We start from the raw sequence: 21443 nt of genomic DNA on the forward strand, positions 1-21443 counted from the left end.
TGGCCTTCTTCGAAGACAAAGAATGGCATGCTTCTCCATCAAGAACGTTTAGATTTTGTCCGTCGAGGAGAATCCCTCGACTCATCAGTCTTTCGTTTTGAGCGCTTCGAATGAGACTTCGAAGGCAACCTCCTCACCGCCAATTTAACTTTACGCTCCATCAGAGACTTTTCGTTCATCGCCTGACAGGAGTTACAGTCGGAGGTACGGTCACCGGTAACAAGGCACCTCTGACATATGCGGTGGGGGTCGGTGATCGACATCTTAGATCCACAGTCTTGGCACTTCTTGAAGCCCGTTCTAGGCGATGATGGAGCTGACTGGAAAGGCATTTTCGTTGATCGAAAATAGCTGACGAAGGTCACTGAAGAACCGAAGTGCGCCGTAATTCTTTGAAGTGTTTGCTTGGAAAAACACAGAACTGAAGCCAATGGGCGCTGCGTACGCTATTTGTACTGATGATGAGGTCGAACGGAGGTCCTCGCGGGACATCAACTCCACGAAACGGCACACAGCGCCCCCCTGTCAAAAAAATTCCAAAGCAGCTTAAGCTGGAAGGATAGTTATCATAAAATGAGGAATACGTGGGAGGAAAAATCAATTTGAAAGGTATATTTTGTGGGAGAGCACAAAGGAAGACACATATCCCTTTGTTATACGTGCATACAAAGGTTCTGGCAGAAGCGTGTGTCAGGCATTGTGCAAGTTGGAGACCTGCACCCAACCAATGAGCAAACAAGAAAGTAATTAGGGGAAGGCCCCTGCCTCTTTTTGTTGTATTGTAAAGTGAAACACAATTTAAAAAAAGCCCTGAGAGGAAAGTATACCAGGCAAAGTCAGTTTGCAAGTGTGTAATGTGAATCACATGAGGAAGTTCTGTTAGGGGAAGATACCATGCAAAGCTAAGACTGACAAAAGGTTACATTAAAGTGAAGAAAAATCCTGTATGGGGAGTACACCAGGTATCCTATGAAATTGGGACTAACAGCCAAGATGTTTTACATTCAAGTTTTTTTTATTGATCAGAAAATTCCAAGGAAGACTAATACCCTTAGAGTTGAAAGCATCTTGGAGAGAAAATCTGGGGAAGGGATACAATCCCCTGGAACTGTGCACTTTATCCATTGGGAACTTTTGTGTTGGAGTTACTCCTTTCCTTTTTGAACATTTGTATAATTGAATACATTTTTTTAATTTAGCATTTTTATATAGTGCTACGAAACCTCAGGTATCGGAGCGCTACTTATTATTACCCACGGTGTGTGGTGCTCATTTATCGACCTCGGAAAGATGAAAGGCTAAGTTTGGCCCTGTCAGGATTCGAACCTGCGTCAGCATGCTCTGCACAGATGTCAAAGCGAGCGCTCTCAGACCGGCTATACTTTCAAGGTCACAGACATTACTCATCACCTTAGAGTTAATTTTAGAATGCGAGGGCCAGAATAGTATCTTGGACACAGGACATTTTGGTTTAGACATTTTGACATCTGACAGACCATTATAGTTTTGGTTGAGGTAGGGAAATACCTCACAGTAGGGACAGTGAGGCATTTTCCAAAACCTTTTATTTTGAATAAAGGTCTATAGCCACAAACATGAGCTCTCTGTGTCTGCATCTCATTCCTGGGTGCTCACAGTTCATATAGTGGCCACATACGTTAATGTGAGGAAACTGACCTACATTGTTTCAGCTAGTATGGAAATGTCCTTTTTTACTGGCATTATGAGGAAAGCCAACACGATGTGGGTTACGTGGGCCACATAAGATACAATGGGCATATTGGCCTACACTGTTCCAGCTAATGTAGCATTGACATTTCTACTGCCATTATGTGCAAAGCCAACATAAGGAGTGCACTTACGTGAGAATACTGCCCTCCATTGGTGACGCTCCTATGGCACTTCATTTTTTACTACCATCTACGGAAGGGTGGGTATCCCTACAAAAAAGGACCTGGGGTAATAACACAATGGATTGCATTAGAAATGTTCCTGTTTGGGAACTACACTTAATTTCAAATCAACAGTTTAAAACAGCATTAATGAGCACAAATAATGAAAGCAACATAAACAACATTATTGTATATCCAGAAATTCGGAATCCATGTGAATTTATTGAGAAACGTACACATTAAATGAAGTAGTAATATTGCAATATTGCAAACAATTATGTTACACTTATTTTGTCAAAGTGCAAGTGCCAGGCGATAGTATTAATGCAAATACATTCATAAACCACCAAAACTAACAGTAAAACAAATGTTCTTATTTACAAAAGCAATATACATTCAGAAAATGTTCGTCTAATTGGACACAAACATCTTGTATGTCCAATTTATTAGGAAAGAAATTCAAATCTATTCATGGGAGAATGGGACTCACAAAAGTAGTAAGAAGCCCCAGTGCTCACCCTTGGAAAACACCAGAGCATATTGGCATATATTTGTACTGCCGGAATGAACAGGTATTCTTAGTATATCATTATTGGCAGAGAAAACAGTATGTTCTAATGCAGCAATACTGGCATATAATGGTGAAGCCATTGTGGACATCAATGTGTACACCCAGAAAGAAAATGTTTATTTATACTGGCAGAATACTGGCATATGTTGTGGGCAATAGCATCATGAAACATTCTTGTAAATTGCTGCTCCTGTGCACTTTGGGTGACTTGGCATCTATTGGATTTTTTCATATGGTATTGGATTGAAATGATAAGTCATTTATAATGCGCTTGTACTCAAGTGTTTCTAGGTGTGACAAGGAAGAGAGGACGTAGGGATGACAAAACAATGATCTTACTAGGCCTTGTGTCATTGAGATCGAGCAAGTGTGGTTGGGAGGGAGAGGGAAAAGTGCCAGGGGATGTGGGGGGAGGAGAGAGTGTAAATTAATAGTAAGTGCAGCCCGGAGGTGGCTCGTAAGTGCAGAGAATCAGGGCACTGTAGGGTTATAGATACAGTCCCTTAAGTGGATGGGAGGCCCAAAGGCAGTGCAAGGGCAACTGGGTTGTGCAGGAGTCTGGTCCCGTAAATTCAGTGGGTGGTCAGGTAGCCAGTATGCGTAGCAGACAGGGAGACAGAACGCCGAACGAAAAGGAAGGTCTTGAGTTGCTTCCGGAACCTTAGGTGGTCCTGCTAAAGTTTGAGAGAGGCAGGGAGGCTGTTCCAGAGGGAGGCCCCAGCCGAAGACAGATCTACCCACCCACTCTCTGCCTGGAGAAGCGTCTGACCCTACGAGAGTTGGAGATGGATGAGCAGAGGGCTTGAGAAGGAAGATGCTTAGGAAGAGAAAGTTGGATGAGTGTGTGGTGCCCAGCCCCAGAAGGCCTTGTGGACGATGCAGAGGGCCTTGAACTTGATCCTCACAGCCACAGGTAGCCAGTGGAGATATTTCAGGGCTGGAGAGATACGATCCCTGGGCCTGAGGCCAAGGACACGCCTTGCAGTCCTGTTTTGGATAAGTTGTGGAGGGCGAATTTAGAAAGAGTTGTAGCAGGCAGATTTAGAAAGAGGCTGTTGCAATAGTCCAGCCTAGAGAGGACCAGGGCTCTGGAGACAGTGAGCTTCTGGGGGGTAGGTAAGAAAAAGATGAATACCTCTGAGGAGGTGCAGCTGATAGTGTGACTTCTTAGAGATGTGAGGAGAGAAGGAGAGGGTGGAGTCGAAGATGACCCAAAGGTTCTTAGCCTCACTCGGAGGAGCAGGTAGAAGGCCCCGGGTAGGTGGCCAGAGAGCGGGAAGGCGGGAGCAAGAGTCCTAATGAGGAGGATCCCAGTCTTATTGGCATTGAGGCAGAGATCGCTGGCGGCATCCAATTCCTGAATTGTAGACAGACAGTCAGGTATGAGAGAAGGAGCAGTCGAGGCTGAGGGGAGCCTGAAGGAAAGCGGAGTGTCATCCGCATAACACTGAAAGTTAGTGCAGAAGGTAGAGCTGCAGTGTGCCAGAGGTGGCAGGTAGTGGTTGAATAGCCATGGGGAGAGGTTAGACCCCTGGGGAACACCACAAGTAGAGAGATATAGAAGAGAGGAACGACCCAAGGTGGACCTGGGAGGGTCGATCAGTGAGAAAGGAGGTCAACTAGGCAAGGGCCTGACCAGAGATAACCAGGTTGTCTCTGAGACGATTTAGCAGGATGGCGTGGTTGGCTGTGGTGAAAGCAGAGGATAGATTAAGGAGAATGAGGAAAGAAGGAAGGTTTGAGTCCAGGTTGGGGAGCAAGTCTTCACAGGTGTTCAGAAGAGCAGTTTCCTTGCTTCTGGCTGCTCTGAAGCCAGCCAGATGGGTGGTCATGGAGGCAACCAACAGATTCAGTATGTAGATTAAGGTGGGAGAGGGCCAGCTTTTCCAGGAGTTTGCCCAGGAAAGGAGTGATGGAGATTGGGCGATATTGTGCCGGAGAGGGAGGATCAGCACAAGTCTTCTTAAGAAGGGGGTGCACAAGGGAGTGCTTAAGGGGGAGGGGAAGGTTCCAGTGGCAAAAGAGTGATTGCAGAAATCAGCCAAGACTGGAGCAAGGGTGTGCTACGCTCACCTGGCTCCCACAGAGGCGTCGATCTGGACTGGACTGCTGCGGTCTCCCCCAATGTGACGCATAGGGCCGAGATGACGGACTGGACTGGCCCACCTAGCTTTGTTTGCCTGGCCCGTAGGAATATTCTTCTGCAAATGGAGAAAGGGAATTAACCACCCGTGGAGTTGAGCGTAAATCCCCCCACCCCGCTGTTCTCCCCACTGATCACCTTGGATGTCCCCTCTTACAGTCTCACCTGATGATTTGAAAAGATGAGCTCTCCATCCTGCATTGAGCGCAGGGGCGCGTAGATAACCAGTTGCTTCACTGGCTCGGAGGAATTGGTGAGTTCCAGGACAATAATGACTCCGATATTCATACAGGTGAAACATGCGCTCCTTCCAGGTTTTTACTGTGGAACACAATATCATCCAGATAAACGCTGCAGAGGTGGGAAAAGGGCTGCAGTATCAGCCGCTGAAGGGTCGCTGGGGCCCCATGAAGGTTGAAGGGAAGGGCTTTGAAATGAAATAATCCTGTGGGGCTGGACAAGGCCATCTTTTCCTTATCAGAAGGGTTCAGGGGCACCTACCAATAGCCCTTAGTTAGATCAATCATGGAGCTATAGACAGCCAACCCCAGGAGGTCAATGAGGTTGTCAATCCGAGGCATCGGCTAGTTTTCAAACTCTGACACAGCATTCAAATTCCAGATGTTTATACAAAATCTCCACGATTTATCTGGTTTGGCTACAAGGGCTATTGGAGATGACCATGGACTCTGTGACAAGTTCCATTATATATGTACTAGCATTGTCTACACCTACTGGAGGCCTATCTCCTTTCTCACCCCGGAAATAAGGTCTCAGATTAATTACTTTGCCTGGGGTGTGAATGCAGTGTTTAACACCTTTCACTCGCTCAGGTTCTCAAATGAAGACATCCAGGAATGAATCTAGTAAATCCTGGTGATCTTTGTTGACGCTGCTCGGAAAGATCAGAGGGAACCAAGCTACATTCAGCCATTTTTTCAGATAACAAGGTAGCTATAAGGAAAGAAGATTATAACTGGTACTCCTTCCACTCCTTTAGGAGGGTGATGTGGTAAATCCAGGTTTTAAGCCTTCTGTCTGGCTGAGCGACCTTATAGTTATAAGGACCATTCTTTTCTAATATCTCAAGCTCCATACCATCGTGAAAGCATTTTGTGCTCTGAGGTGGGTAAGAGGACCAACACTTTCTGTCTGATGGAAAAAGACTGACACCACCTTCTTATTATAATGACTATTTTGGCTTTCTTGGGCCAGCCCTAGATGCTTTTGGACTAGGTCCTGCATGATAGTCATGTGCTCTTTAAGCATCTGGACTGTTTGAGACATAGGTAAAACTGCATCTTCCCTGTTTTCCCAGAGCATGTCCAGTACATCTCTGGGTCGCATCCGTAAAGGAGCTCAACATGAGAAAATCCTAGGAGTCCTGGTGGGCTTTCTTGATGGCAAAAGGGCCCAAGGGATCATTGTGTCCCAATTGCATCCATCTGCTTCAGCCAACTTTTTCAAAATATTTTTATGGATTTTATTAAAATGCATTACTAAGCCGTCTGTCTTAGGATGGTACACAGAAGTGCATAGGGTTTTTATTTATAAGATCTCCTTCACTTCTGCCATCAATTTTGACATAAAGGTACACCCTTGATCAGTCACCATTTCTCTTGGAAAGCCTACCCGTGACAGAAAAGGGATTATGTGTTTAAGAATCTGTTGTGAGGTGTTATTTTTCCAATGGGATGGCCTCTGGATACTCGGTTGCATAATCTAGAAGGGAGTAGTTTCTTACCTTTAACTCCATTTCTCCAGCGTTGGTGTCTTTCATGGATTCACATGCTCTGAGTATTCCCCTTCAGTCTGGTAATCCCCGGTTACTTTGATTTAGTACTTTTCCTATGGAAAAACTGACACCTTGAGTGTCCCATCAACGTTGTTGTGGGTGCTTTTGGTCCCCACCAATAGGACATCAAGTGTATAGCCCTGTCCCAGCAGCTTCCCGTCAGATTTTAACAACTCCAGTTGGAGAATAACCCCCCTGTAGAGGATGTTTGGCTGGAGGGGGCATATGATTCCATGAAAGATAACAACGCTGGAGAAATGGAGTTACAGGTGAGAAACTACTCCCTTATCCAGCATTGGATCTTTCATGGATTCAGATGCTGGTACACATATTGAAGTACAGGAAAAACACCCCATAAACTGTGGGGCTTACCTTACTGGAACAGCCGTTAAAGGACTGCTCGTCCCATCTGCACATCTTCCACGTGCTGATGCTGTAGGCAGTAGTGCCTGATAAATGTGTGAGGCAGTGCCCATGTTGCCGCCTGGCAAATGTCTTTGATGGGCACTCCGTACCAGAGAACCGCTGAGTCCTTTTTTGAATGTGCCATACCAGTAGAATTATTTTCTTTGGAGAAAAAAGTGCAAACAAAGCCCCTTTACGAAGGGTTTGTGCAACCTGTCGCTGTAGAGAGGAGGAGCTTCTCTTTTTCTTGTGAATCTTGAGATTTCAGCCAAGTGTACGTTTATAGAGGAGATTGCTAGACCTTCCTTTGCCAGCTTGAATAGGTAGGGGAGAACCTGTTGAGGTTTTATGGCGAGCGGTTCAAGGTTGGGCTGCTGCAAACACCATGTACAGAACCTTTTCCATTTCTGGTTGTATGAATTGCTAGTGGACAGTGCCCTAGCTGCAGCCTGAATGAGTTGGCAGTCTTGCAGGATGTTCTGCGATAGGAGATCAGCGTGTGTTAGGCAGAATCATATGCAGTACCCTTTGGGAACACCACACACAATTAAGACTACAAGTGACAGTACACATTCACCTTTGTTACAAGCCTGTACTACACAGTAAAGTGGTAGCGATGGCTGAGCAGCCAGACTTATCTCAAGAGTAAAGTGAGCAGTATCAGAAGTTACACAAAGGACAGCAATTGCTATAGTTCAAACAAACACTGACTCAAGGTTTCTGAGTAAAAGAATATACATTTATTTACACAATCATTTGTAAAACAGTTCACTAATGTAAAGCAGCAGCAGAAAACCACAATCTTAATACACTACACACCACCCAATGAATTCTGGACAAGTTAAGCTCAAAATGAAGTGTGAGCAAAATGGCACTCTAGCAATTAAAAAAGGGCGGGAAAGACAGGGTTAGTCAAAATCAAGCAGCACCAACAAGTAAGTAAGCAGGGCAATCTAGAAAAGGCCTACTACAACTAGGATTCAAATCAATAGGCCTGGGCCAATGTCAATGGTTCAGAGTCTTTGTAGAGGATCACACAGTTCAGAATAGTTTGCGGTTAAGTCTTTGCCAATAGTTCCAAACAAAGTTGGTCAGAAGAAAAGTTATTTAAGAGTAGAGAAGGACAAGCCCTCGGATTAGCGAAAGATTTTCAAACACTTTCACCGCGGTCAGACGGAACGGACGACCGGATTTGAACAGTACCTTAGTAGAAGAAGAATGCTGTAGCTGAGGCAGAAGTTCCTGGCAGATCCTGCAGGCTCATGGTTCCTGAAGTGACTGTCGGACTGACACGAAGGAGGAAGACTGGAGTGTCCTGCACTGCCCAGGGAAGAAACCAGCAGCAGAGCAAGGCGACAAATAAAAGGTACCCTCCTTAAAACCCAAACATGGTCCGGTCCGCCTGGCTATCTGGTTCACTGCAGCTATGCACAGCAAATTCGACCAGTGGAAGGAGGCCTTGCTTGGTGTTTGGCGAACTGGTCGGTCCCACCAGCTCAGGGGAAGAAGATTCCTTGCAGATCTTCTCTGTCGTCAAAGTGTAGGAGATTCGGAACCAGCAGCAGGGCTTCACCGGGAGGTTCAGTAGTTGCAGTAGTCCTTTTCCTTCAGCTTCTCTTCGGTTCTCTCGATCCAGTGGCGACTCTGCCTTCCAAGTCCCAGAGACCTGCTTTTTATGAAGTTTACCCCGCATTCACAAAGCCTGGCTGTCAATCACACAGCAGGGTGGCTGTCCTGGCAGGACAGTCACCTAGCCAATTAAACAACAGTGCGACTTGGGTCTCCAAGGAGACACTGTGCAGGGGTCCTAAAACCCCTCCCTCACATCCTGTCTACATAGACTCTCAGGCGCCTAAGAAGGGCTTCTGTGCAGCTGCCAAAGGACGCTGAATAAAGGAACCAAACCTGGTTTGGCGTGCAGAGTAAAACACGAGAAAGACCTTTACAAAAAGAGATGGCGAATAAACCCAGCCGGAACCAAATAAATTTAAAGGTGTCCTGTGGATTAAAGTTCGAGGCTACTAATTTAGCCTAAAACAGTACCAAGGCTATTTTCATAGTCCGCGGTAGGGAAAAAAAGTGTAGATACCACTGCCACCAGCCAAATCTTAAAGAAAGGGGAACAAAATAATGTTCCATGAGAAACAGACAAAAAGGGAGAACTATTAACCCTTTCCAGTACTCTATGCAAGATAGTTTTTTAAAACAATTTTATTGATTTTATTAAAAAAACAACAACAACTCAAACCAAACTTACAGTGGATGCATAATGTCAATCACAAATAAACATACATTGCTGTATTCAAGCCAACTGTATCTCCCCAGCCTACTCCCCCTCATTTTCAGTCTCTATCTCCTGCGGTGGGGATTCCTCTTCGACAGAACTCATTGGGTCGCTATCACTTGGACCATCATGCGAAGGCCCAAATAATTCAGCTATCAGTTACCTCCAACCCAATAGGATTCCAGCTTCTTCTATCTCTCCTTTACACGCTTCCTGCCATACCACAGTTTCTGCCTCCGCCCACTTCTGCAGATCCTTCCACCACGTTTCCATTTTTGGTCTATGACATGCCTTCCAACCCATCGCAATCCTTCCCTTTGCTAGGACATACGCTAGATCTTTCAGTTTGCTCACATGTTTAAGCTTACGTGGTCTGGGAAACACTCCTATCAAACAAGCCCATGCGGTATCCACCTTCATATGGATCCCTTTGTCTTCCATCTTCTGTGCCATTTCTCCCCAGTATCTCTCTATCAGTGGGCACGCCCAAAACATATGCATCATTCCTGCATTTTCTTCATTACATTTAGGGCACACTTGACATCCGGCGTTTTTGAATTTAGCTATCTTTTGAGGCGTCAGGTATGCCCTGTGAGTTATATACAATTGTATCTGCTGTAACCTAGCATTTCTCGATACTTTTTTTATGATATCCTTGTGCTCTCTCCCACATCCCATCACTCATCGGGGCCCCTACTTCTTCTTCCCAGTCCAGTCTGAGTTGCACCACCTCCTTACCCGCTTTGGACATTATCATCTCTATGGAAGATAGTTTGTACTGGTTCTGTGGATTTAAAAAGACTAAAGTCAATGGCAACAGTCTAGGAGACAGTAGTCAGTCCCAGAAAATGGAGTTTAAAGTCGGAAGTCTGAAAAAGACAACCCTGTGTCACTGCACTAAAGGTGCTGGGTGACACACAGTAAAAAGATGATGCCTATGGAGTAGGTGAGGCTCCACAGTCTATGAACACAAAAACATGTAAAAAACACACAGCAAAACACAAGAGTGGGAGAAAAGGTTCACACTCTTACCAGGTGAAAAATATTTATCCTAGAAATCCAGCAAAGCTGCTGGGGGAATCAGTAGGTATGGGAAATTAGCTATTCTGGAGAATTCTCCCTAAAAGCGTGAGATCCCAGCTAGATTGGATTGTCTGCCGCAAGTTGAAAGAGGTCCAAGAACCAGGTTTGCCTGGGCCAGTACGGTACCACCAGAATTATCTTGCAATGATATTTGCAGATCTGGATTGTTTTCCTGATGAGAGGGAATGAAGATAATGCATGTGCGAAGATGCCGGTGCATAGGAACGAGAATGCGTCCCCTTGAGAGACCCGGGTTGTGGAATCCTGCTCGCAAATTTCTTGCACTGCTTGTTATCCTGTGTGGTGAAGAGGTCCAAAGAAGGATGGCTGCACGCCGAGAAGATTCTGGATATTTGGTTGTTGTGCAGTTGCCATTCATGGGTCTGCGCCGAGTACCTGCTGAGGGTATTGTGAGAACCCTGAAGGTGTCTCCTTGGCTAGACCCTGGGAATTTCTCATCCAAGTGGCCAAGACACGGCCATCGCTATTGAATCCAGTTCCTGGGGATGGACCAGTGCGAGAGGATCACCTGGATGGGGTGGTCCTCAGGGAGTGAAGTGGGACACTGACGGGTGAGATGCAGTATTCCCCCTTCTTTCAACACTGTTTCCCCATCCTACCACTTATGACATTCAAAACCACTATACCCCTTTTCAAAATCACTATCCCCCTTTTCCGACACAAACACTTTCGCACGACTCACCAGAGAGCGGACTAACACCAGAGCCGTTTACCTGACATGTCCCAATACAAAGGTCAGGCAAAGTCAGGCAATTGACCATAATCACACACGACTGACGGCCCTTTCCCTTCCCCACAGGGATAAAAGGTGGAGCAGGAGGGCACAGTACGAGCAAGGCAGACCGCATGATGAGACAGCTATCCAGACCTGGCAGTTAAAAAGGAGGATAAAGGCGGTGAACATCGAGAGGCCGACAAGGAGAGACACAACCTTGCCCTTTTTGACGCAGACGCGCAAAACCTCTGCAGCGCGAATTATAAGACCGAGTACAATAGCCCAAGTGTGTTGCAGCAGATGTCAACGGTATATGGTGCGGGTCGATGCTGATAAACGGGAGCGAGGGAAACTCCTGCTACCGTTCATCACAGCCGGTGAGTCGAGGGGAGAGCCGATAAGATACAGGCTGTGGTGAATGAAAGAAACAAAGTGGCAAGTTGAACTAAGTTCAAAGAACTGTAAAAGTGTTGAGGGAAGACTAGCTGCAGAGGGAACAAGCACCACGTGGGTGCTTACTCAAGAGACTCTCGTCGATCCCCGCTTGAATGAGATTACAGGTACCAGAAGGCTGTAAGAGCCGCCAGAAACTACAGCTACTAGAAGGCCATCGGAGAGCCGCCAAGTTAAGTCAAAGTGTTCATAACAGGAGGTCAAGCAAAATCCCCGTACATTTGAAAGCTTTTGACCTAAGAACTGTGAGAAAGCAAGGGAAGTGAATCCCGCAAACAACTGTGAATGTGAAGTTGGCAAGAGTGAACCCGACGAGGGATGCTGACGAGAAAGGGGCAAGTCTTAAGTCCCCAGAAACAGTGTGTTGAGCAAAGTGAACTCGGACGAGGGTTGTCCACTGGAACGGTTTAAAAAGACAAAGATTTGTGAAGGAAGGAACATCCATAGTGAACCCGGTTGAGGGAGGCTGAGGGTAAAGAGGGGTCAGCGCCCAGAGGAGGGGGAACGAGGGGTGAAGAATCCTCACTCTAAGTGAAAGCGGGAAACAAACTTTCATATGTTGAAGAAATTTGTTTCGTTGATTGAGGCCCTCAAAGGCAAGAGACTTTCAAGTGAAACAAGACTTGGACATCAAGGCTCCTGATAAACTTGAACAGAACGGTCGACTCGTGCTGGGGAAGCTCAAGTGTGAACTGTGCTCCAAGATCCCACCTTACCCCGTGTTCAAAACGTGGGGAAAGGAAACCCAAGCTACCACATCCTGACATTATTTGTGAACACTTCTTTCTTTTCTTGAAAACCATCTCACACACTTTTTGTAGTAGTTGTAAGGTTTTGCAATAGGTTTTTTGGTATAAGCCCCTTTTATTTTGACACAGCACCACTAGGACTCCCTTATTTTCATTTGATGATCGACGCTTGCTCCCATCTTAGATTTAGTTTAGGCGTTTTTCTATCCTGCAAACATTGTTTAATAAACACCTTTGAACTGTGATCACTTGTGTCTTTCTTTACTGTATCCACCATGAGTACCTTACAGAGTCCGCGTGTTAGTTGTGTATCCCCGGGAGGTGGAAAACCTACAGCATAATGTTGCTGTGAATGGCCCAGTGCCAAATGGTCTGCTTTTTGAGACAGGGTGTTTCACCTTGTTCCGCCTTGCTTGTGCAGAAAAAACATTGTGGTGGTATTGTCTATCGCACTACTGAATTCCTGATTAGAGGAAGGAAAGACTTTAGGGTCCAATGTACACCCGCAGCTCCAGGACATTTAATGGGAGGATGGATTCTTCAGGAATGCGCAGGGCTTTGACTTGGTGGTTGCCTAGGTGAGCTCCCCACCCTGCCAGTTAAGCATTGGTTACGCCACACTTTTTGATGGAACTGTGCAAGATTTGGCGTAATTGATTGCAAATCCCAATTGTTGGAGAAGAGCTTCTGTTTGTCTCAGAGAAGCTGTGGTTTCTTGATATGTTGAACCTCGAACCAACCAGTCGTCTAGCTATGGGTAGACGTGGTGGCCCTGTTTTTTGAGGAAAGCTGCCACTGTTGCTAGGGATTTGGTGAACGTCCTGGGGGCTGATTTGAGGCCGAATGGAAGTACTCGAAACTGGTAATGACTTTCGCCGACCTTGAATCAGAGATACTTTCGGTGTCTTGGATGTATTGGTATGTGGAAGTTAGCGTCTTTCAGGTCTAAAGCTGCTAGATATGTGTGGGGTTGTACGGCCTTTTTATGTTTTTGTTTTACTTTTGGAAGTCCAGGAATTGACGGCACTTCCCGTCCGGCTTCTTGCCGAGGTATCTCGAGTATACCCCTTTTCCCTTTGATAAAAGGAGGAACTCTTTTGATTGGCCATTTCTTTAACATTTGGCACACTTCCTGTTGTAGAATTGGCACCTTTACGGGAGTTAACGGTTTCTGTGCGAGCTTGAATTTATAACAAGTGGCCGTGCTGGATGGCATGTAGTACCCATCTGTCTTTTGTAATTGCTTGTCACTTGGAGATGAAACGCCACATTTCCTCTCACTGGTGTGCTCCGGAGGCAGTCATTGCTGGGCCTTGTTCTGTCTACCTCCATCAGAGGTGGTTGATCTGCGTTTGTGTTGTACATGGTGATGCTCCGTGTTGCGCTGTGGGGACTGATGGTTTCTTTTCTAGCCCTGGGAGTAGTATCTCGATCTGCTGTAGTTGTTGTTGTCCCTTGGGGACGAGAACCTAGATTGACCTGAGGCACCAGGAAAGGAACGAAAAGACCTTCTTCCCTGTAAGTCTGTTAGTGATCTAGCAGTAACGGAGTCGGCTTTCATTGTTTTAAGTGGCTCATCAATTTTGTCACCAAAAACATTCTCTCCCTCAAACGGTAAGTCAAACCACTATGTTGCACCTCCTGTCTAAAGTCGGTGCAGCGTTGCCATCCTTGCCTTCTGAGGATGACCCCATTCCCAGTTTGTTTGAATCCTGTTTCTGCGAGATCCACTGCAAAATTGATATTGTGGTTTGAGGCCTCCTCACCTTCACGTACCAGTGTCGAGGCTTCCTTCCGCTGCTGCTCTGACAAGTGATCCAATATAGGAGCCAAGCAATGCCACATTTCTCAGTTGTAGAAAGCTACTATTGCAAGGGCTTTGCCCGCTTTAACTGTTGTTCCCCTCGATCGTGAGCACCTTTTTACCAAAGGCATACATTTTTCTGCCTTCATTGTCCGGGGGAGTGGCACATTTGTGCTGTGTATGATCCTTGCGACCTGCTGCCGCTGACACAACCAACTCTGGAGAGGGCTGTGAGGTTAGAAATTTTGGTGTTGTATCAGGTGCCTTACATTTTTTGTCTAGTCTCCCTTTAAGTGCTGGTTCTGAGAATGGATGTTTGAGAGTGCTTATGCCTTCTTGCCAAACATGATCTAGGATGGTTATAGAAAACACAGCCTTTCTGCGCTTACCCATGTGATCAAAAAGAAAGCAGTCTCTTTTCCTCTGCAGGAGTTGAACCAAATTGAAAGCACCAATGTCGTCTGCAGGAGAGGGCTGTACTGGACTACCCTGTGTATCCTGGTCCAGGTCATCCGTATCCCGCGTATCGTCTCGGTGAGGAGAAGTTGAAGAGGCGGTAGAACTTGTGTCCCTTGGAACTGTGCCTTGATCTGTATCCACTAGTTTCCCCTCCTCTTGTTCACCTATTCGCGGACTATCCCTTCTTGGAGGCAGAGGTCTAGGTGGAAATTGGGCTGGTGGTGTTATACCTGCAGTACCCGATGGTGTAGATGGAAGACCAAGTGGTACATTATGCAGACTTAGAGGCGTTTCTTGACCAGGAGGCTTGTCCTGTATATGAGGTTGGATCCTGCCTTCCTCGGAATCGGAATCCATGACCCCTGGGCACTCCTCTTTTGGAGGCTCAAACTGATGTTATTTCATGCTGTAAGATTTCATCTGGCATGATGTCGGAGTATGTTATAGGAGACACGCCTAGAGGAATATGCTTGTGTTCTACAGGATCCTTTGTAGGGGTTTTTAGTATTCCTTTACTGCAGGATTATATATTGTCCTATTGTAGTTGTTGGATAGGTAATTCCGATTGAACCATGGCTTCAGCCATGGTAATGGTGGATGGGGTTGATGAAACTGCAGCCTCACTCCCGGAAGATTTGTGTTTTTTGGTAGTCGACAATCCTCTTGTCGACGAGTGATGTCCCAGTTTCATTGTAGATTTCGTCGGAGTGAGTATAGTCTACGATTTGGTCGTCGGGGGCTACTTCATGGACGACTCGTCCAGAGGAAGATCTGTGACCTTCTTTAGAAGTGCGAGACCCCAAAGACGAATGGTGTTTCTTTTTCGAGGACGAAGACAGGGTCTTTGTGGACAATTTGGATTTGTGTTTGTCCTTCGTCAGAGAGGATGTCCTCAACGAGTGGGAGGTGGTCTTGGTTGACAGTCATGAACCTTTATCTGTTGGTTTCCATCAATGGGACTTTGGACAACTGCTTAGACACGGATTGGGAGCCCTCACTGCCACCTAGTGATTTTTTTTGCAGGAGACTCGGGGTGTATAGTCTTATCGTGGCTCGTCAAAGATTTTGGCTCACCTGTTATACGCCGGGTATACTCCTGCATTAAGCCAACAAATGAGCCGACGGTTCCTGTCTTGAAGGGTTGTCTGTGAAAAACCCTGACAGATTTCACATTCCTCTGGTGAATGGTTAGGGTAGAGGCAGTATGAACAGTCTACATGACTGTCACCTTCGTAGATGTTCTTTAGGCTGCAAGTCCCACAGGGCCTGAACAAGGATTTCTTTAGGTCCAACGGTCTCCATGCTCGTAAACTGGACCGTAGATGAGTCGTCAGTTGCTCCGGTTTGAGTATAAATTGAAAAAATATATATTTTGAGTAGAAAGATAATTTCTCTTAGAAGAGAAGAGCTCGAGGAATTCCACCAGCTAGAAAGACAGTTGACATCTGAATGGAAGCTGCTGGGGCAGAGCTATACACTTGATGTCCTATTGGTGGGGACCAAATGCACTGACGTTGATGGGACACTCAAGGTGTTAACGTTTTTCCATAGAAAAAGTACTAAATCAAAGTAACCGGGGATCCTCAGCCTGCCGAAGGGGAATATTCAAGGCCATGTGAACCATGAAATATCCAATGCTGGAGAATTACCAGAATGTACTTATTAACTAGTTTAGAGGCTCTAATTGTCCCACTATATCCATACCAATTGTAGAGAACGGTACCTCTATTATAGGGAGGGGTTGTAGTGATGTGGGTGGAGGGGAGTGTAGAGCTGTTTTGTGGCATACCGAACACATTGCTATGATGTTCTTAATGTCAGCATAAACCCCTGGCCAGTAGAATCGGTTGATAATCTGCCCCTATGTTTTTGCCAGTCGCAGGTGTCACAGTCAAATGGGCATGAGCCATTTACAGGACAACCTTCTTATGACTTCTAGGAGTGACAAGCTGGGTCCTGGTTACCCCTTCTGCTGTAAGGTCTCTATATAGAAAGACTTGTTTTAGAAGAAAGAAATGACCCGACATTCCTACCTCTTCGGGCACTTTTCAAGAAGGCTTCTGGCCAAATAGGATCATTTCGCTCAGAGAAAGTTAGGTCCAGAATTCTCTCTATCTTTCCCAGTAGTTCTTGCGGTTATTGGGCTTATCATAGAAGGGGTTCTTCATCAGCATCTTAAAAACTTTTAGTGCCTCTTTCTGTGAGTGCTTGTTCCTGAACCTCTACAGGTTTGGGAAAGAGCTGCTTCTAATGTTCCCTGGGCAATTTTGTCTCCAGATTTCATATGGTAGGTTTGCTTTCCATTATTCTGTATTAATATCTTTAGGTCACCCCTGTAATCTGGGTCTATTACTCCAGCCATTACGTCCACGCGGTATTTCCACGCTAGACTGGAATTTGGACAATTTAGGTGGATCTAGGTACCTTTAACAGGTGACAGAATTAGCCCTGTGGGGATCAACTGTGGCTCTCCTGCTTCTATAGAGATATCCTGACTACTATGCAAGCCAAAACCTATAGATTCACTAGTAGTTACAGTGGGACCAGTAGCCTGACTGCTCAGTTTGGAGTACTTCAGGGTTTCCCAATTTATATCAGGGGAGTCTGCTCCCACACCTGACACCATAAGTAAGATGTCAAAGAAGGAAGCTGACACAAATGTGGAATGGCGGTGGTAATCGTTTATTTGTGCATAAAAAAAACTCTTTGCGATCCCTATCTCCTAAGAAGGGTTTCCCTGCCTCAAAACTAATACTGAAGGGTCCATCAGAATGTCTGTTAAATTAATCTCCACTGTCCTGTGACAAAACCTACTTCTATCCCTCACGCTACAACTAAAGGATAAACTAACAGAAAGTGCCTTCTTCAGGAGAATGGCTCTCCTCATGCTTTTCGGATATTGTTCAAAAAATGTTCCCTTGCAAAATAAACACCAGAGGGGAATTACTCCCTTCCCCTGGCTTGCAGGTTCTTACACAGTCTTCATATAGTTTCACTTGCAGGAGAATGGCTCCCTTCTCCTGGTGCAGATCTATAAAGTTTGCAATAAAACCAGGGAGAATGAATCCCTTCCCTTGGTGTCCCAGACCCTTTTCTGGTGGTTAGTGGTTTTCTCTTTCCCATTGTGACGAGGAAGATTTCCTCTAATGTTCTCAATATTGGCTTTTGAGTCCCAGACACCTTCTCGGTTTATACCCAGTAGCGGGAACTTTACCAAGTTCTCTCTAGACGGGTCAAGACATTACCTACTTGTGGAGGCCTTGCATGCCCTAATTTGGTGAAATATTTTCAGGCTACACAATTACATATTATGGGAGACTAATTAAACCCAAATTCAAGAAAACAATGGAAACATGTAGATGAAAATGTTGTTGTGCAGCCCCTGAGGCATTTTCTTTGGAACCCTGAGAAGGACCGTCTGCTGGCGGTTTTGGAGCAATTTGCTATATAACAGAACTATCATGAGAGTCAGAGATAGGTTAGAGATTGGCTAGTAACTATCGGATGCCTTACTTCCTTTCCAGGTCCATTTCCCGACATTCATTACTCTCTCTTCACCTAGTCAGATAAGGGTAGGACATTTGAATGTTGGCAATGTGGAGGCCGTGAATTTGCAATCCAAATGTATTCTAAGCATACAATTAGACTGTTTCTGGAATGTCGACATGTTTGGGCTTATTGGAAGACACCACCATTTCCAAATACTCCTTTGACTCTCTTAGAGACATGACTAAAGCAGCAGTACAACCCTCACAGTATTTGAGAAACTAATATTTTCCTCACCTGACCCTATTGACATATTTGTATGATTTACATAGTATTGAATACACCTGATGGGACACCTCTCTTGCCACGTTAGGGTCTGGCATAATGATTTGGGGTCTAGGTATGAACAATGGTGAAAGGTATAGGCTAGGTCTCACTACTCATGAACGTTCACCTAACATAAAAAGCAATATTTCAAGATGCTGTTTAGGTGGTATCAAGTCCCAATCCCCCTCCCCTCCAGCCCCCCGCCCCCTGAGTCATTTTGCAAAGGGGGAAGGAGGTTGTGTTGGGTGAGGTTGTGTTCGGGTGGGGTGTCACATTTCTTTATATGTGGTGGCAGTGGGACAAACAAGCTGGATATGTTTTGTAGTCAGGTGGTTAGTGGGCTCAATAGGATTTGTGGGAAAAAACCAACTACAGATCTGCAAATATGCTTATTAAGCATACCATTGCTGCAGGATTTACTGCTAGCTAAATTTACAAGCAAACTTATATCCAAGAGTATACTAGCTGCCTGTCTGCTGATTGCACGGTCTTGGAAAGTTATAAAATCCCTTATATTTTTGATTGGTATATTAAAATATGGGCTTTATTATTAATTTAAAAAGTACTAATTCAATACATTGAAAGATGCCTAGATTTATTTTTTATATGGGACCATTTATTGGTCATGGAAAAACAACTGGCATAGACTACTTGCCCTTCTAGGCTAGGGGCTTTTAGATTGGGGGCTGGTTTGTAAGGGTAAAACTGCCCCATCCCTGTTAATAAGTAAGCATTTCTCACCTGGCCTGGTGTTGGAGACAAAGTCGCTGCTTCCATCTGTCAGGAGCAGCAATTTCATGAGCAATGCCAGACCAAAAAAAAAGTCTCCAGAGTGCAGGAGGCACTGTTACGTCACCTAATGCATGACCCGCACTGTTGAGACCGGTGGAACATAGGAGGTCTAGCTCTGCCGGCCTTTCCTCTTTCCATGAAGAGTATGAGTGCTGTTGTATGCCTTCTCCAGGGTCAGGGGTTGAGGGGCAGGCCATCTGTCTCACCATGTGGCTGCGAGTTGAGGTGTTGTCCGAAGGTGTGACCCCAAAAGCTCTAGGTTGTTTCCGAGATGCAAACCAAGTGAGAGATCGAAGGCGGGTGATCGTTACCGGCGAGGAAGAAAACCAGAAGAGTAAGACTTGACCAAGTTGCTGCAGTCCTGCGCCATCAGAATTTATTTTCGATAAGGGGTGCTGTGTGCCGCCAAGTTGATGTTACTCGAGGGGCTCAGTTCAACTGTCGGCGTCATCTTCAGTAGAAATAGCGCACCCAGCGCCTGTTGGCTTCAGTTCTGTTTTGCCCCTCCTGTAGAGGAATTAACAGGCGTATCATTACCGTAGGCTCAAAGAAACCGTATAGTGTAAGAACACGTCAATTCTATGCCAAATTAGTATGGGAGAGTCAATGAGGAATACATGGGCGGAACAGCCAATCGAAAGAACGTTACCAGGGGTAAGTAACTTGTTCTTCGAATCGATTGTGTCCTCCCATGTATTCCTCATCTTATGATAGACTCCCAAAGCAGTACTAAATTGGTAGTGGGAGTACAAATTATATTTTGGTTTTAAATGTTGTCATGGACTGAATGAAGGACCGCTTTTCCAAATTGTCTTTCCTGACTGGAAAATGAATCCAGGCAGTAATGTTGCACAAACGTGTGAATAGACGACCAAGTGGCTGCTGAACAAATGTCTTTTACTGGGACATCTCTCTGAAGAGCAGTAGAGGTTGCCATGCCCCTTGTGGAATGTGCTCTCAAGTCTTCCGGTGGGTCCTTGCCTGCTAATCTTTAACATTACCCAATAACCAGGATGATCCATCTGGATAGGGTCTGTTTTGTAACAGCTAAACCCAATTTAGGGTCTGTATAGCCAATTAATAATTGGTCATTTTGACAAAATTTAGCCATTCTTGATATATAACAACTGAGAGCCCTTTTTGGGACCAGTCTATGTAAACTTTCCTCCTCCTTTCCAGGATGAGGTGGTGAATAGAAAGTTGACAAAATAATCTTTTTTGCGACAAGTGGAAGTCGGAGAATACTTTTGGTAGAAGAGAAGGTTTCACTCTGAGAACAACCTTATCTTTATAGAAACCTGTATGTGGGGGTTTACAGGAAAGTACCTGCAACTCGCTTACCCTGCGGGCTGACGTTATTGCGATTAGCAAAACAGTTTTCAAGGTTAACAGTCTTAATGGGCATGTGTGTATAGGCTCAAAAGGAATGCATGTCAGAAATGTTAACACCAGGTTAATATCCCATACAGGGACTTTGAATAGAACCTTGGAAAAATGTTAGTAAGACCCTTTAGGAATTGAACAATCGGAGGGATTTCAAAATATGAATCCTCATCTGAAGAGCACTTGAAAATAGATAGCGCCAAGTAACCTTTAATTGTTCCAATCTGGAGCCCCAGATTAGCCAAATGTTACAAAAAAGAAAGCATAATAGGTGTTTCACATAGAAGGGGATCCACATTCTTATCCATGCACCAACTGCTGAACTTGTTCCAACAGCAGCGGTACAAATATTTCATTGCTGGCCTTCTGGCCGAAAGCAAGATCTCCATTTCGTCATCCTGGAGGTCCCAAAACTTGTTTTTCAACCTCTCAGAAACCATGCCTGAAGGTCTTGACCTATGGCTGGAGAACCCGACCCTCCTTTCGCGAGAGCAGGTCCTCCATTTGTGGAAGACGCATTGGAGGGCTGACTGACATGTCCAGAAAGTCCAGGTACCAAGTCCTCCTGGCCCAATCTGGAGCAATTATGATCATGGATTTCCCAAGCTTTCTCGACCTCCTGATCATGTGAGGAATAACGGGGACTGGAGGAAACTCGTACAGGAGTGGAAATTCCCAGTCCACTACGTATAGGTCCCATAGAGCTCCTCTTGGGGGGGGGGAGTTCTCTGGAGCAGAACAGTTCACACTTCCGGTTGACACTGGTCACAAAGAGATCCACTTGTGGGGTTCCCCAGCGGGTGAAGATCTCTTGAAGGACTCCCTGAGCTAGTTCCCACTCGTGGGAGACAGCTCTGCCTGCCCAAAGAGTTTGCTGCTGTGTTCACCTCTCCGGCTAGGTGAACTGCAGATAGAGATATTCCATCTTGAATTTCCCAAAACCAGAGCTGCATTGCTTCTTTGCACAGTGGTAGTGACCCTATGCCTCCTTTCCTGTTGAGGTAGTACATGGTCACTGTGTTGTTCGTCATTATATGGATATTCTTTCCCCGTGCAGAGGACAGAAAGGCCTCCAGCGCTA

At 45.5% G+C, this 21443-nt stretch overlaps 1 long non-coding RNA gene across 2 annotated transcripts in view; it reads right to left on the reverse strand.

Annotated features, from left to right (window-relative positions):
• The window catches only part of LOC138472758 (uncharacterized), a 443860-nt gene that overhangs the window by 265576 nt on the left and 156841 nt on the right, over positions 1 to 21443 (reverse strand). For both annotated transcript variants that reach the window (XR_011268675.1, XR_011268676.1), the window contains exon 4: positions 1863 to 1954. This is a non-coding gene — a long non-coding RNA (uncharacterized lncRNA). The remainder of the gene's footprint in view (positions 1 to 1862; positions 1955 to 21443) is intronic.

The sequence above is a fragment of the Ambystoma mexicanum genome, chromosome 8 (assembly GCF_040938575.1).
Source record: "Ambystoma mexicanum isolate Mex_15411 chromosome 8, UKY_AmexF1_1, whole genome shotgun sequence".
Classification (NCBI taxonomy): domain Eukaryota; kingdom Metazoa; phylum Chordata; class Amphibia; order Caudata; family Ambystomatidae; genus Ambystoma; species Ambystoma mexicanum.